Source organism: Epinephelus lanceolatus, chromosome 8 (assembly GCF_041903045.1).
Source record: "Epinephelus lanceolatus isolate andai-2023 chromosome 8, ASM4190304v1, whole genome shotgun sequence".
In the NCBI taxonomy this organism is placed as follows: Eukaryota; Metazoa; Chordata; class Actinopteri; order Perciformes; family Serranidae; genus Epinephelus; species Epinephelus lanceolatus.
Window position 1 is genome coordinate 27262575 of NC_135741.1, and position 18443 is coordinate 27281017.

An 18443-nucleotide genomic window follows, 5' to 3' on the forward strand; every position below is an offset into this window, starting at 1 on the left:
AGCATAAAAAAATGTTCACACAAGATCAAGTGCTTTAAATCTCTCAGTTCAAAGAAACTACATGTGATGATAAACGGCTGTTTTATGTTTATCTACAGAAATCAGATGCCGGTAGAGTGAGCATCGGGCAGAGGGGATAACTGCTCAACGGATTCAGCTTCGTCACAGATTGTTCAGCAGGAAGGTGAGTCTTAAGCTTATGTCTTGTCACCAAATATTTGCTGTAAATGTACAACAGCATTGGGTACTAAGAAAACATTTTAAGAATTAATTAGGGCCAGATTTGTTTGCCATCATTGAGCGGTCAACTAGTTTTTTTGTAATTAAGTTGTATGGAAAAACCTTTTGTTGAAACAGTTCTTCAGACAGTTTCTATTAGTAGGAAACAAATTATTGGATCATTGACTTTGCTTTACCAAAACACAAAATACGGCTTGTAATGTGCAGTATTGGTGTCTCTGCTCCATGTTGAAGTTGCACCTCTGTTTCGAGGAACAACTTAATTGTCTCAAACATGCACGCAAGCAGCACGCACGAGTCATGATACCCCAAGGCCTAGATTAATTAAGCTATGAAAACCCACGAGCAGAGAGCATTCAGCAGGTGCCTGTTTGCCTTGGTATGGGACTTGTTTTTGGCAGTGGTGCAGTGGCTCATTATAAATCTATAATTAAGTTACAATTTTATTTCCTTTTTTTAACATACCGTCATAGGGGATCATCATGGCTTAAACTCTGATTCTGTTAAGTGCACTCTTGGCTATATTTCTATTGTATCCTCTATTCTTCCTCAGGAATTATACTTTGACAAATATGTGAATGAGAGGGTGAGAGTGATACTGTGTGTGTCACTCACTGGTGGTTATCCTGTGCCTCCTACAGGTGTTCTTGTTTTCAACTTGGTGTTGAGGCGCATCTTGTAATTCTTAAAATCTCTTGATTTGTTCTTAATCCAAAACAAGCTGATTTGCACCCCCCCCCCCCCCTTCCACCCTCTGCATCTCAGCACAAAAACAAAACAAACATTGCGGCCTCCTGCTAGCTGAAGGGATGGTCCTCAGAACCCCCACAGTTCAGATCATCCCGTGTTGGGGTGTGTTGGCAGGGCTAAGTGAATGCGATGAAGCGGCTCTGTCAGGGCAACGTCTGTTATTTTGAGTCACCTGCCAGCAAAGAGGGAGGGCGAGATGCACAGCAGGGGCCTGAAGGAGGGATGAGCAGGGCTGTGGGAGAGAATCCCCCTGCCTGCAGGGTGGTCAGACTGAATGAGAGTCACCACCACGGCGGTAACGTGTGCCAAGAGCTCGCTCAAGCTAACAATGTGGCCTGTGGAGGGGCAGACTGGGAAGGAAATTGAGGTTAACAACATTGTTACATATTAAACAGGGCTCGTCTGTGCACACAGGATGTGGAATGGTTAATTCTTGAATAGTCAAGCATGTTATTTAGTAATGAAAACCGTAAGAAATTGTATTAAATTAAAATTTTTGTGTTCTTTTTTGAAGGAACTAAGGATCAGAAAGACATTAAAGTTATAGTGAGGTAATATTTGCTGTGGAAAGCTGCAGTACAGTGTTTAAAAAGCTTTAATTAGTGTTTTTATAAAACAGTTAGCATTTTTAAAACTTGCTAATTTCTGAATAGTTCCAAACAAAGAACACAAGGTTTTATAAACAAACAAACAAACAACCAACAAACAGGATAGTCAAACCTGAATTCAGCAGTATGTCCACAAACTGTCTTCGAGTAAAGTGGCTAGTCAGCATGAACATTATGAGAGTTCTTGCAGGTGCTAATTGTACACTACATTACATTAGCACAGGTCTTAGCACTGGTTTTCACAGCCAAAGCCTTACTAGTGATTCTCACCGCTTTCCTTTACTCTTTCCCCCACTGTGCTTGGCCCATGGGAGAGACGCCTTCTACGTGTTGTAATAAGGGTAGCTGATATAATGAAGGTCATTGTAATCAGAGCTAATGTGCCAAGGAGTCAAGACACTGTAGCTTTATTTGCCAGCAAGGCCCGGCATTTGGTACCCATGGGGATCAGGCTGATAGTGTTATCTTTGCTAACCTGACTCTAATACAGGCCTTGTTCCGCTGTTTGTGTCAGTGTCGGCGCTGAACTTTTCCCAGTGATCCCTTCCATGTGTGCATGGGCATGGATTGGGCTCCACTCCTCTCCATCCTGGTTAAATCCCATCCCAAGGTGTTTGGCTTCTCTCAGTTCGTATACTGTATTTAAAGAGCTGTGCTCCCTCTCTCTGACTGTCTGACTTGGAAAACAGACTGGTGCTCGCATAGGCTTCGATTGAATGTACTTGACATAGAAACATTACATTGGCGTCTGCTGAGGACTGGCTCGTAAGAGATGACCTCTAAATCTAATCCTGTCCCTCAGGATATGCAAATGTCCTCAGCTCAAATTTGATTTGTTTTTGTCAGTTCAGGACACAGCAGTTTGTTTACAACTGTTACCTAACACAGTGTTAAAAACGGATGGTGCACATACGTAGCTGTACTTAATAAGGCATTTCACAGCCTTTTTAACCAGACTGTTTTGATTTTAAGGTGACGTATAAATTTGCCTTAAACTTTGGCATTGAAATTGTTTTTCTTAGCTAATCATTCTGTTTGACACAGTGGATTATACAGCAAGGCTTAGCTATCAAACTGATAGAATGATCCAATAATTAACTGTATTCGGTTATTGTGAGGTTATTTGTATAATTGAACATGTTAGATTATGAACAGAGGGCTATTGTCAAAACTTGACTAAGAGAGTTGTGTAATTGTAGTTGCAGAACTGGCAGTTCATCATTTTTGATGACCCATATGTGACTAGACATTTATCAGAACCCCTAAGTCCACAAAATAGGAAACAAAACCCATCTCTAGCACGGATCCTCAGCAGAATTTGACGCTTGATTACCATTTCTCTTACTTTTTCCACACTTGCCTTTTTAACGTGCCACTTTCTGTGAGAAACATCAAAGGCCTTTTTTTCCTATTGATCTGAGCACCTCCAGGAAAAAAAAGGCTACCCATATCTAACCCCATGCAAGTCCCCTGGTCCCATCATTCAAACTTCCAAGCCTCTCTTTGTGGCTTCCTAGAGGACCACGGTGAAATGATCTCTTTTGTTTCGCATCATTAGTTCCATCTGTTGTGCGAGCAGGCCTGTCTGTTCCGGAGCATGGCAACGTGATGGTCGCCAGGGGCGATTGGAGACGCTACCGTCCCGGTGGCTTGTGGCTCGACCTCCGCCACCACCATTGCCTCGTCCGTGATCCCCATGACACTCTCACACTCGCTTGACTGTTTTTATTTATTTATTCATACATCTGGGGGAAACAGAAGCACACGTGTGCTTCATGTGCATGAAATACAGTTAATTTAGTTTTTGAAGGAAAGAATTTAGCGGTGTGATGTTAATTTTTCGATATTCACCATCATTGTGGAGCTGCGACGATTAATGGATTAATTGTCAAATTAGCTGTCAACTATTAAAACTAATCTCCAAGTATTTCGATAAATGAGTAATTGGTGTGAGTAATTAAGAGAAAAAAGGTCATAATTCCATGATTCAGGGTTCTTCAGTTAGAATATTTTCTGGTTCATCTACCCCTCTGTGACAGTAAACTTAATGTCTTTGGGTTGTGGGCAAAACAAGACATTTGAGGATGTCACCTTGGGCTTTGGGAAATTCTGTTCAGCAACTAATCGATTGAGTGAGAAAATAATCGTCAGATTAATGGACAATGAAAATAATTGTTAGTTGCAGCCCTACATCACTGATACTCTGTAGTTGAAGAGCAGGTTATGAAGTTGGGTGAGTGAAGCAATATATTCTTTGTAAACAATTTTTAATCTCTTCGAAATTATTGTATGCAGTTAAATACAAACAACACCACTTGTCAAATTCACTTCTTACGTCCACTCTGTGTTGAAAACAGTCTTTAATAGGTCAGATTTGTGTGCTTATTTTCTTGCAGTCGGGAGTAAATGATGCACCAACAGATGTAGCATTTTCTCTCAACAAGGAAATATTTTATTCATGATTTACATGAATGATAAATCTTCAGAAAGTCTTAGCGCTGATGGGCATACACAATTTAACATCTGTCTTCCTCAGAATAATTAATCGCATACCAGAACACTTGGGACTCAGTGTTGGATTTTTCCTCTCACTTTACTTGATCTAATTACTTCTTTAAAAGCAAAACATTCTGTAAAGAAGACTGGAATGATAAACATACCAGCCGTACGCTCCGCTAAACGGAAGTATCCAGGAAAAAGGTGCAGGAAAATCTTGTTCTTGTAGAGACTGCTTTAAAGCCCCGTCACTGTGAAACCATGCAAACCCCACCATACGTATGACGGGGAAATGTGGCCTTACGTTCTAATTATAATTCGTAATTCCCAAATGAATATTTCCATAATGTCTCCCGAGTGAATTGCTCTGGCCTTATCACCATAGTGTGAATGTACAGCACAAGGGCATCTGTGTGCATGTCAATGTGGAGATCACCAGATCATTTTCATTGAAGACAGAGCCATCAAAGGTCATAGCCATCCGAATGACCTAACCTTGCAATGTAACACCTGGGTGTAAAAGTGGACTCATCCTATCTACTGGGATGGGTGTAATGTACCTCTAATGTATAAAGTGCGGAAATAAAATAAGAGTTATAGGTTGGTGGAGGAGGTTCAGTGTGGGCTGGAGAATACTGTAACTCTATAGGGTGAAATAGCTGTGTTGGTATCACTCGAGGTGACAGGCTATTGCCAAAGTGCTGTATTTGTTGGAACCATTATGAAATAAAGTCTGAGAAAAAGGCCAATATTCAGTTTGAATTGATTCCTGGAAAACTCCAGAAGTGAATATGCTTTCATTTTGATAGTATTACTATGGACAGACTGTGTTGTGTCAGTTTCACCTCGCCATTACTTTGCTCCATTAAGGCAAAACCCACTGATTTTATTTTTGCTCAGTCTATTTTCTGTGATAAAATGAAAATCTGAGAGCTTTATTAAGTCTGAGTGACACCTAAAGCTGAGAGCCAACAGGAAAATAAGTCATGTGGGATCTAGTTTCAGTTCATTTTTGCTCAATTTCCATCTCCTGATCAAATACTGCACTTTCCAGTAGGGGCCTAATGGGAGTGTCAAGTTCACAAAGGCCCTCTCTCTTCCTCTGACTCCATTACCTGATAACAGCACTGGTTTTGGCACTTATTTGCACAGTGCAGTGAAGCTATGCCTGTGCTGTGCACATTTGTAGGAGGTTGTAATTGAAGCTATATTGAGGCCATTTTATTAATTTCTACAAATCTTCCCTGCACGTGTCCAAGTTGCTATGGGCACGAACCCATCTCATTTTCTTCCCAGTACTCCTTGACTATCTGAACTGTTCTTTTTAGCGAAGCTTTTGAATGCTGCTCTTCTTTAAGCCAAACAAACATGACCACTGATGTCTTGGGTTCAGGGCCTTTCAAACAACCTTTCAATAAAACAAGCTCAGCTGTGAGACATACAGGATCTCTCATGCTGGGCAGCCCCGCTGAAAATACCCTCCCTCCTGTTTCAAAGCCATCAGCTTTTGGTTCCCCCAGGAGAGCCAGCATTATCCTGCAGGGTTTATTTAAACTTGTTGGGAAGGTCTTGCCTTTTTTTCATACAGTAGGTTATGTGACATTTAGGAGAACCTCACTATGTATGAAACTGATTTTATTTGGCTCATCGATCCCAGTTTCAAAGCTACAGGAGCTGATTTCCTGTGGCAAGTAACTGGTGGCAGGTTTTTGATACAGGGCCACACCTGCAGCTCATCTGCCTGTGGCGTAAGTATAGGATGATGGATGCTGAGATTCTTTGGAGGCCTGCTGCGATTGTCAGACTTTTAGCACTTTGCGAGTAACTGTAACCTGAAAGGTGAGAGAAGGCATGAGAGAAGGAAGGAAGGGAGGAGAAAGACAAATGAGGAAAGATGACAAATGAGGAGAGATGACAAAGGTATCCTTTACGGCTTGATACTGAGGTCCCTGCCTTGTTTTTATTGACCTTTTCTCTTTTCTTTGCCATATCTATCTACAGTATAAGATATGCCACTTAAATAAATGCCATTTGACCATCTCTGGTTTCAGTTGTCAAACACTGACATGTGGCATTTTGATAGAATTCATTCATTCATGTGGAAAGTGTGTCCACTCTGGCTGTTATATCGCATCACCTTACTGTATATGGAACTGTATTTTACTAAATACAGGATCTTGCAGTGCATCCTTTTTTTAATCACTTCTCTTTAACTGCCTCTTAAATCGTCAAACTGGTCGGTCTCAGTGTGTTACTTTTTGTACCATCTTGGGAGGACAACTATGCTTTGGCTGAGACATTACTGGACCATTAAACTGCATGCCCCCCACCCCAACCCCCACTCTCAAGCACTTTCAGTTCTGTATAAATGCATCGGAATTACTTCCAGGGGGTGGGGTGGTGCAAAAAGACCACTGGAAAGGCTACTTATTCTCTTAATGATGTCTTGTCCTTTTAAAAGTCGCCATCTTCATCCACAAATGGATGAGTACGGCAGAGGAGCACCCCAGGGACTGAGGTCATCCCAACCTTCTTGTCCCAGCACAGGAAGTTACTTTCTATGAAATGAGGCGGGACAGTTTGCATTAAAAGTTAAAACTGTTGACAAGGGGTGGGGGGGACAGTGTAATGCCACATACCACATAGTAATTATTGTGGGGGTGGATAAGTTGGCAGGTATTTGTGATTAGTTTTCTGCCCACTAATAGCTGTGGCATGAAAAGTACTGTAAACACAATATTTATGTTTTTGAATAAGCGTGTTGCATGTCAAAGAAGGAATCCTTCACTGACCAAGGCCAGAGATCTTCTTTATGAATGGCTATGTTGATTGTTTTCATATATCAACACTTGGCACTCTTAGCTTCATCAACTTGTTATACATAGAGTGTCTTTGAATTGAACATTGTGAAAGAAGTTTGGAATTTTTCTCATGGGAGTGTGCAAAAAGATAATCCATCCATTGGCAAGCTAGGGCATTAAGCTATCAACACCCATCTATTATGGTTTGTGTCATGGTTGTGTGAATGAATTATTGCTGAACTGAAATTTTGGGAAAACAGTGGGAATTTTTAAGTCTAGACTTTTATTGTGAAAGCTGGGGAGCGAGTCACTTGATACTGTTTTGAGCAGTAGTGCCAGCACAGTGGTAATAAATACCACTGCAGATTTACAATATAACATTATTTTTTTTTCCCAATCCAAGCACCTTTGGGCTGCCTACAAGCACACATCACGCGGGTGAGGTGTAGTCAGTGATATACATGACATGCGTCTCTAAGGACCCTCTGATTTGTATAATATCCTTCAGACAAGGTCATAGCAGTGCCTACGTCTTTGAAGATAGAGGAAAGAGAACATGTTCCCCCTTCATTGTGCCTGTGGAATAGAACAAACGTGAGATCACGGTGTCGAGGGGCTTCCACTCTTCAAAGTTGATATGAATCAGACATGAAACGATTTAGATAAAGTGATAGTTATCTTGATTCCTGGCGCCGTCCGTGGAATAGACAGAGTAACGCATTGGGAAGCTGAATAGCTGTGTTTTAGTGTGAAATCCTGGGGAAACGTATCCATCTGGTGTATGAATAATTTAGATGGCTCAAGTTGGTTCCTGTTGCTGTTGTGTTTGCGCTCAGCTTTCTCTCTCAGCTCAGCACCCCCACCGCCCTCCCTCCCTCCTTGACATCACTCCTGAGGCTTGTTTGTGATGCTTAAAGGGAAGTTGGGCCACATGAGGAATCGTGGGGAGGAGAGACTCACTTTCCCTCTCTGCTGTGCTTTCTGTCTCCCTTCTTCTGTCTTTCCTAGACCTTCACAAACCTCAGATAAACAGTTTAACACCCACAGACACACATACTCCTCCACTCACACACTGGCATATTGCATGCTGAGACACTGTAGATGTAGAGAAACTGTAGATGTGCTCTGTGCTAAACATACAGTACACCTTGCACACCTTTGAAGTTTGAAAGGCTTGGATTTCAATAATTAAAATCAAATCATTAGCGTGCACTGAGCATTGTGTTAATAAGACTGGGTGTGACTGATAATAGATTTTTACGTGGCACTTATAAATGCATTATGCAGCACTTAACAGAGATGCATCAGAGTTGGTTAAAGTTCTTCTCATGAGGAACTTGAGTGGACAGATTTTAAAATGGATTCAAAGTGCTGAATTGCCTAACTGACCCCCCAAGCAAACACTCACACACACCCACACACACACACATATACCAAATTTAAAGCTGGAAAAGGCAAAAAAAGAAGGTAGAATTTGGAAATCACCCTCCTCCTGCAGCTCTCCCTTCTCTGTCCTAAGCCCCTCCCACTAGAGGACCATGGGCGTATGCACATGTTGCATACAGTACATTGGTTTATTTAATCTTATTTCTTTATATTTAATGCAGTGTATTTGTTCAACCCCTCCTCTGTTTATCAGACTACAAACGAGACAGGAACTAGCTAGCTAGCCACTGTACGTCCCTCCACCTTCCTCCCCGCAGCCGTAAACTGCTTACCAAGGAGGAGAGGGCAGTAGCCCTAGAGACGCACCTTCCGTTGGTGGCTGTAGCAGCTCAAATTCAGCCAGCGCAAACTCCCCAGCACTGTTTGCCACAACGGGCTGGTGGGCAGTGGTAGCACTGGGTCTAACCTGCGTACCAGCAGCAACAGAAAGTTTGCTGATCTGGCAGGGAGTGCGATCTGCTGAGTTTTCGCTGGCTGGATTTAAGTTGTTGCAGCTGCTAACTGGGTGTCTGTCTCTGGAACTGCTGCCTGCTCTCCTCCTGAGGTGGAGGATACACTGTGATTCCAGGCTCTAGCTAATGTTAGCTACATAAACGTTAACATGGCGCGGCCTGCTAGGAGAAGGCTAACCCATTAGCAAGATTTTCTCTTCATCTCTTAAAAACTCTGCCGATATTAACAAGTGATTTGTTTTGTTTATTGTCAGACTTTTAGACTCTCTTTTTGTCTGTCTTCTTTTTTTGGGTTGCTGCTCTGCAGTGTAGGTAGTAGTTGCCAATGCTGGTATAGCAACTTTCTTTGCAGGGCTTATTGCCATTGAATTGGGCTTTTACTGAAGAGACTTGAATGTGCATCTGCCTTTGTAGACCAGCCAATAGGAGTGCCTTCTCTCTGATATGACTTGTGCTTGACCAAAGTCTCCTGTCACAGGCTAGATTTTCTATAGTCTGAAAAGACAGCCAAGAGAGTTCTCACGTCAGATAATGATTCCACTTATACCAGATTTAAACATTTATTCTTTACAGTTGCACGTACAGTTATATACCAAATGTGCACATGCGCCTGCAGAAAAACACATGTTGTGACAAACATATGCAGCGGACACACATAACACACAAACATGCAAATCCACTAATACGCCAGGCTAGCTGTACTTGCCCTGCATTGATTAATTTATTGTAAAAATGCAAACGTGCTCGGGTTGAGTTGTGTCCTCTGGTGTAATCCAGTCCCTGTCTTTAAAAGAACCAGTGAGGATGAGGGGGGTGCCGGCATTGAGGAACAGGAGGAACGAAAGACGGAGAGAGAGAGAGAAAGAGAGAGGGAGGGAAGAGGAGGGGGATGTGACAGGCCCTTGGAATCTCAACCTCTCTCTCCTGGCGCCCGCACTAATCAACCCCTGTAATTTATGCAGAAAATATGATTTATATTTAATTTCACTACACTTGCATTGTTAATTTGAGATGTAATTAACGCGTCGCCACGGCAACTAATTTCTCAATGCCGTAAATTATCACCGCCTTTTCATCAAAATTCAGTTACTTTGGCTCCTGTGTGCAGTGTTGTGATGCAATTAGGTTACCAGGGCAACCCCAAACTGTTAATTTTCTTTTGTTATATTGCAGCGAGGCAGAAGTTTTTATACCACGAGTCATATTCACTTTTTTGGGTGAACAAAGAACTTGGATTTTTTTTACTTTGGAATAGGGAGGACAGGGGTGTTAAACGGTGCCCGTGGAACATGCTGCTCATGAACACAAGTATACACTGCATGCTGCTTTTCCCAACACTTGTTATATTGTTGTGAACTGATTGATTGCTAAGAATTCTCTGCAACTGCAAGTAGAGGTGTTTCAAAGTTGTCCTTTGGGAAAGGGCATATTTGTCAAAGGGAATCTATATAAATGAGAAATGTGTTCATTGTTCAAATTTAAGAGAGCCTGGTCTTTCCTTCTCCCACAGCCTCCCTTTCCTCTCTCTCACTTTCTGTCTCATACATACAAACACACACACACACACACACACACGTACCACAGCACATTTTCAGTACTCGCACTCCTTTTATTCCCCCAACAGTGACTGTGAAATGACTCAATATTTTAATCAACTGTATCTAATTTGCACTCCAGCAGAAGATAGGGCCACATGTGTGCTGTTGTTGCCCTGGCTGGCACTGAGTATGCCCACCGGATGCCTCTGAGCCGCCCTGGATTGCCACGCTTGCCAGTCTCTGTGGCCCACTCGGCGCGTCCGTCTCCAATCCATCCCCCCTTAGCTAGTCTTCAGTGGAAATATCAGGTCATTGGCTGCTAAGCTCTGGTTAACTGCAAAGGTAATTAAATTTGTAAGCAGGCTTTTTGAATCTTTTTAGCCTCTTCGGTAATACCGGCAGGGATTACAGCGTTTTTGAAGCACAGCTCTATTTTGACGCTCTGGCAGAAAGGGGCCAAGTCCCAGTGACCAGACAGGATTCACAACAGACAAACTAACTGACATAGCCATGACGTCTTCTTTACTGTGGCTGCACACAGTGAAGAATATCACAAAAATGGTTGGTTATTACAAAGCAGCCCCTGCAGCCACATAGAATGATGCACTTCTGCATTATGTGTGTGTAATTTATTCTTCTCTAATTGTCAAAATGAGTTCATTTATTATTTGATGCCCACTGGCACCCTCAAAATCACTAGCCTCACATGTGGTCAATACATTCATTTTCCTGGTGTCTTCTTGAGTTTCATTGGTGCTAATATGGCACTGATTTGCCTCATTTGTGGTACAGAAGACGTGGAGACAACTGTAAGGTGGGGGATTTCTTTTTCATATCACGATATTGTCCCCGCTGACTTTAAACAACAGTTTGACATTATTTGCAAAGACAGCATAATATAAGAGGATTCAGCGTATGCTCTCTGTTGAGGGGGACCGTGGGGAAAGCCCCAGCAGAGGCACTCTTTAAAAAGCCTGTTTCTCACAAGGTAACAAGGGCACTGATTTTAAAAACATCTTTATGATAGCATTTGGCCTGTTTTAGAGCATTAGAAGAGTGATATTTGTTCCCTTAGATTACATGGCAGCTATTTGACTGTAACTACAACCTCCAGTGCTTTGATCCCTCCCTGTCTGATCTTTTAACTATAGATTCACTCCACCTCAGAGTTTAAAACAAGCTTGCACTTGCCTTATTCATCACACCTACGGTAAATACCAAGTAGGATGTAGAAACTCCTAGAATTTACAATGTATTTCATAATCTCTGAAACAATTAAGTGTACATACTCTGCATTGTGTCGAGATAGTTTGTGGATAACATTAACAGCAGCAAAGTATAATTATGAAGCAATATGAGGAGCATGAATGTTTTTCTTAGGCAGAAAGCAGCTAACAAAGTCATTTGTCCACTGATGTCAAATTTTGTCTAAATAACAATTAGAAGTCACAATGAGGCTGAACTGCCTAATCAGAAGCAGCGTAATAGGACATCTAACCTGTCTGGTATGTCTGGCAAGTCATGCTTGATTAGAACAACATAGTCAAAATATTCTTGCTATTGTCCTGGGTGGATGCAAAGTACAAGTGTGAGGAAAGGTCATCAAGGAAGTTTTTATGTAACTCGCTCTGTAAAAACACTAAGTTGATTAGACTTGTTTATTTATTCAGGTCCAAAAGAGTATTTGCTTTTGTCGCATTTATTCCCATTTTGCCAGCACAAGGGGCCCTGGAAGACGAGTTACCAAGGAACACAAAATTTTAATTAGTGTATTTTAATCATTCAGGCTTTTCAAGCTAATCCACAGACTCCTGAGAATTCCCAAGATGCAGCTCTGTGCTGCTTTACCATTTATTGTTGAGTCTATTATAATTACTGTTAGCAGGTGGGGGCAGGGAGACGTTTATTATGTTTTTCCATCTTTATTATAATTACTAGAAAAAATGAAAGGATGCTGTTTCATTAAGTTTAGAGATGATGCCATTTTCCCCCTGTTTTTCCCCTCAATCTCCTTCCTGCCTTTGTTCCATAATGCTATTGTACTGGCTTTCATTCCAGGGCTTTCATACATTGCACAGCTTTATGAGAAAAAAACAACAAATAGAGACAGATCTCTTATTAAGAACAGAAGAGGGGAAAGATGGTCTTAAAGAACTTAATTTCTGAGAGAGTTTTTTTCTTTCTTTTTTTTCAAATCCAAGCAGTGCTCTGAGAATGAAGTTGACGCATCCTCTGAAACACAAATGTTTAATAGAGTTGGACTGGGATCAGAACAGAAATACAGAAAGTAGAATATGTTTGCGTCTCTTTCACACTCGTCAGTAATGAAAGATAAGAGGACTGCAGTAAATCTTTAAGCCCCATGCTTTTGGTGCTCTGCAGGGATTTTAGCATCTTCCAGAAATATTTTTTGTTTGTCTGTTTGTTTAAATACTATTTTGCCACTCCCTCTTCCTCTTGAGTCCCAAATGTGTGGCACTTGTGTATCAAAAACAATCAGGCAGCTGGAGTTTTGAACCAAATAAATGGGTGTTCTCTCTCTTAGATTTCTTTTTGTATCCTTATTTGTGATACAGAAGTTATAGTATACGGACAACCAACTTTTAGCACAATAGTTTGCTGTTTAAATGAAGAGACGCTGCATTTAAATCTGAATGTGTCTTTGTGTATGAGAGAGAAAAAGATGCAGCAGTTTCCGTGGGTGCCATATGGGTTGACTAGTTGATCAGAGCTTGTAGTATGGTTATGTTGGAGTCAACTACATCACATAAAACTTAACGCTTGCCATCATTTCAGTGTCTGTCAAGGGCACCATTTTGGCAATGGATCTCATCAATTTTCTTAAGTGAGCAGATCTGAAGCTGTCACTTGGCTAGAAAGCAATATGCCAAAGAACTTTATTTCAGAATGATGTCATTATACTTTCAGTTCTGTGAATGGATGCTTTAGGTCTTTGTTCATGAACACCTGAATGCTAAAATCCATCTGAAAAGAGAATTTGCATTTTTGCTGTCACCAGGAACAGCCACACAAAATAAAGAATCAAAATAAAAACTACGAAGATAACTCAGCACATACCTTTGCAAACCCTCAGTTCACAAAAGGAAAGTTAAAACAACAATATTTAACTTATTTATTTTAATACCCAGCAGCAGTGACGTGACATTTATGTCTTACTGCCACAGGAGCTAAAATGGTCAAGTTATGACAAGAGAGCCGTTACCCTGAAAAGCAAACAGACAGATTCACTCAAGAGATAAATACTGGAGGTTTACTCTGTACAGGACTGAGAGACAGTATTTGCATGTGCGGCGTTATATTTTATGGTTGAGTGGCTGTACTTGATCAGATTTTTTAAAGAGAGGGACACACATGTTTTTATTTGACATCTCAAACGTTCCATGAGATGGTTCTCTGGAGTCTAACTTGAGCCAGTCCTTTGTAATAACAACAAATAATGACAATTAATAATATTTGATATATAATTTCTCATATGTGATGTGTGAAACAATGTAGTGGTAACTCATATTCAACGTTTAAAGAAAAGTCTTGCCACTAAGTGTATGGACAACCAGTCTGTGTTGGTGGTTGGCTACTTATTAAACCTATAACCACTCTGTTGCTGTTCATATTAAGAGAGAAATTAGTGGTCTCGTCACTGAGAAGCTGTTTTACAGCTCCTGCAATACATGAACCTGAATGCATTGCGTGTGATGCTCTCAATGACAAACTCTCCAAATTTACAGGCCAGTTTAGGTCATGACTCTGTGTACCTGCGTATGAGATACGCTCTCTCTCACATTTGCCTATTAAAATCAAAAGACTATGTTTTCCTGAGAAATAGGCACACCATATGCTGTAGACACTACCTGTCTTATTACAAAATACCAGATAAATAATGAAAATTTTGTACACTTTTAAGAAGCAGGTCAATGATCAAACTTCCTTTTATAGTGGCTAGTGATCATTAGCAACTATACTAGCTATGCTACTGTAGCTACATTTACCTTCAACTTCACTTAAAAGCCAAGTCCCAATTAAACGCTGAGTCCCTTTACTTACTCAATTAGATGCTGCATATCATACTGCCCCGCGACAGGTGCTATGCGGCCGATTGGTGACATATCATAACACCACAAAAGGTTCTGTCTGGCTGCGTTACTGAATAACGCTACCTGGCGGCGTATCATAATTCTGTGAAAGGTGGCTTTTGGTGTCAGGTGTCTGACACCAAAATCACTGACAAAGCGGCAATATTTATTCGACTTTGGTGTAAGAATGGGCAGGATTCTTGGCTACAGACTAACAGAGACAAGCTAGGTTATGGTAAGTGTCTACTCCTTCTCAGGGGATTTCTGAAGTATTAAGACTCATAAATGTTCACCAATTCATTCAGTGAATGTTAAGCATAATCAGGTATTAAAGACAAAACAAGACAGTATATTGTGTCTTAAAACCAACTGCAGTTTTCAAGACTAAAACTAAATTTAAAGTTTTTGTCAAAATTAACACAGCCTTGGAGTCACTAGTCAGAACGCAGTACTGTACGCATCAGTGGCTCTGATCTGTAGTAATGCTCCAAGGTGGCGACACATTTTGAGCCAAGAAATTTGTCTGAGCCAAAAATCCTCAGTCGTTTGTCCACCATTCATTGACCAGAATATCTTAGACTACTACTACTGGCCAGAGTGACACAGAGAACTTTGGCAAGCATTGTGGATGAAAATAGACCTGCCACCCTTTGATTAATATATTTAAAAACCAGTTTTACATGTCAAACTGTTGTTAGTAAAAAGCACCCAAAGCCTGTGCCAAACAAATCAGTTTTCACTCCTGCTCATGAGGTTTCATGCTTCAGTTGAAAGTTTACTGCTCTTAAACCTGCCTCTTAGACTTGAAACTGTTCTCTCCCAATCCATTTCTGAAATTCTTTAAGCTTCACTGTGTATTTAGCACCACATCATTGCTCTATTCTGGGATGTTTTTGAGGGCAGAAAGGAGAGGAGAGGAGAGTGAGCGTTCATCTCAAGTGGATATTTTTCATGTTTTCATGAAAAATTCCACATCTTCTTATGAGGTGGCTTTCAGGAAAAAAAGAGATATATTCCAGGACAGGTCCTAGGAAAAAAATATTAATAGACCTTTGAAGTGTGAAAGGCCACCCTAATGCAATTATAGAGTCTTTGTGAAGTGTCAGGATTTTGGAATTATAAAATCACTCTGGATTGGCAGCAGTAATTATGTCAGCTGAAAGACACATTTTCTCATACCTTTGCTGATACAGCCTATCAACTGCCCAGTCTTTCCACTCTGTTTAAGGGTTTCCTAGTTTTATATGCTATTTCACTAAGAGCTTAAATGATTAAAAGCTATTAAATATGTGTCTTTTAACACAAAACGTACAGTATGATGTAGCATATAAAGAAGTACTTAACTCCTCATTATGTAATGGAAAACAGCTTTTGCCGGCAGTGCACTCATACTGTAGCTGTCAAGCCGAGTGTCTTTTATATTTATTTTTCTATGTAAATTCATGACTTTTCTCTTGTGAATGTTAAACTGGAGCATTTTTTGTTTGACCTGTATGCTCTGGTGGCTTATCTATTAGTCATTGATTCAATAACAAGGGCTGCACAATTTATGTCATTACAGATACCTCTATGCAGTTTCTTTTTTTCAATAACGTTCCTGCTTTATTTACACATAAGCAAGGTGATCTGTATCAAGCACTTTAAAAGGGGTACTCAAATGATTTTACAGCACACGTTACAGTGGGTTACAGGTCTTTAGGCAACCCTGTCTCCTAGAAATCATCTTTGTATTTTACTAAATTGTTTTCATAATTATGTTGTGGTGACAGCTTAATTGCTGCCTGGATAATGTTCAAAAATGTTTCTTTGAGTTAATGAAACACTCAAGTTATGTACCGTACTGGATTTGCAGGGAAGTGATTGGAGTGGATAGTGGACATACAAAGTGCAGGACCGTGATCACCACAATCTCAGGTTTGCATCCAGATTCCTGTCCGTGGTTAGATTTAGGCAACAAAAGCACTTTGGTTAAGCTTGGGGCAAGATTGTGATTTTGGTTAAACTTTCATAAAAAAAAATGACACTGTTTTCAAACAAATTAAGTACTTGTTTATCATTAGATGCAAACACAGAAGGTAAGGGCAGCTTTTCTTTTTCAGCCAACGCGCGTTGGTTGCATCTGGTTGCTGTGATACAGAATATCTACAGAAGTAAAAATGTAGTCATAATGTAGAGTACCAACTTGCTTTGGCCCTTGCTGTGGATGAAGGGAAGGCTGAAGCATGTAAGGAGAGAGGACGGACTGCCGGTCTGTGTGGTTTCAGTATTCATTTCTCCTCTACTGATGTTGTTGTTCAGCGATGTGATGCCCCTTCTCCACTGTGATTAGACAGCTGGGTAAAAAGTGACAGTGATGAGCAGCTGCAACATTTTCCCCAAAGTTGAATGTTTTTAAAATCCCAACAGCCAGAAAAAAACACCTAAGTGCAATGCTGATTGAATTAGTAGCAGGGTGTAAGTAAGTGGGGCTCCCATGAAAAACAGAAAAAACATGAACATAGCAGTTGTGGCGGTTGCTTACCATTCCCTGCGGTTGGCTTGTCAATAGAGCGATACTGCATTATTGTGGTTAGCGCGACAGCCCTAGAAGGGGCACCGCTGGGACTACTTGTTGTACACAGGACTTTGTGGCTCCAGAGTGAGCTGGGCCAAGTAGTATGATTTGCCTCAAGTGATGTCACCTGAGTCAGCATTAGTTGGGGCTAAAGACTAAGGGCCAATCCCAATTCTCTTTCCAAACCTTACCCCTTGGTTTCAAGTGCACTTGCCAGATACATTCCCCTCAACGACGAAGGGGCAATGTTGAGGGGTAGGGAATTTTAGCTACGAAGTGGGATGCCACTTCATGCAAAGTAGCGTAACAGACGTGTTCACCTACATCACGCGTATCGTTGACGTAGGCTTCTTGCACGGAGAACTCTGTAGATATTCATGTCGGCTACATTGTGAATTGGTGATTTTTAAGCATTCATATTCTAACTCAACGCTTACAGATAACAATGCATAATGCAGAAACATAACACATTCTGACATATTTTGGAATTTCTGCACGCTTATTTGCGAAAATAGTACTTAAAACTGTGTGATGGCTTTCTCATGGAGGCTGCCATCTTCCTGGAAAACTCGCCTGGCTGTTTCGCAATGCATCTTGGGAATTTCAATCTTCCCCTCTGTTGAGATGGGTTTGTAAGTGTGCATCGCACGGCCCTTCAAATTAAGTGGGTTTTTAAGGGCTGAAAATCACTAAAGTTTGGGACACCCTAGCCCTTTGCGGGAATGCACAAAAACAAGGGCTAGGGCCAATTTTGAGGGGAAGTGTGAGTATTGGGATGGACCCCAAAAGTTTGAAAATGGAAAACATCTGGCGTGTGTAGTTAAGAAGAGTGGAGACCACCAGACCTCTGTAGCGGGTTCCGCTCACTGCCAGTGGCATGAGGCCACATTTGCAGGTACTAGCATAACTTATATAAATCTCAGACCTAACTGTAAGCGGTTGACTTGCATTGTGGGTAATGTAGGTGCCAGGTCTGACAAGGAAGAAGTATACGTCAGATAAAAAAGACGATACATCTAGTTCTGCTGCATTAGTTTTGTTACTTCGTTTTAAATGTCTGTAGTGAGTCTGACAATGTTATGTGACTGGGACAAACATTGCACTGGTAGAGTGGAAGAAACAGTAACTATGTGCTAATGTGTGTGACAGAGGGCCTGAAGAGTAACAAGAAAACAAAACGTCATAAAAGCAGGGTCATATTCTCTTCAAAGATGATGGTGATGACAGTCAAAAGCTCATAATTTGCGAACAACATTTAGCCAAATTGTTGAGTAACGCCACAAATCCAAACATCATCATAAAATATGGTATGAAGACGCTTTTAAGGCCACAAAACTTACCGGAAAATCCCTGCCGCTGAACTACACAAAGATCCATAATGGTTTATTTTTACAGTGTGTTGCAATACAAGCTCCCATACACAAGTTTACAGATGCATTATAATAGGTTTATTAAGAAAATGTTTCC

General features: G+C 41.0%; 1 protein-coding gene across 2 annotated transcripts in view; it reads left to right on the forward strand.

Moving 5' to 3' along the window:
* Positions 1 to 18443, forward strand: part of casz1 (castor zinc finger 1) — a 190944-nt gene that overhangs the window by 42591 nt on the left and 129910 nt on the right. For both annotated transcript variants that reach the window (XM_078170113.1, XM_078170114.1), the window contains exon 3: positions 99 to 184. The gene's annotated coding sequence lies outside the window, so the exon portion shown is untranslated. The remainder of the gene's footprint in view (positions 1 to 98; positions 185 to 18443) is intronic.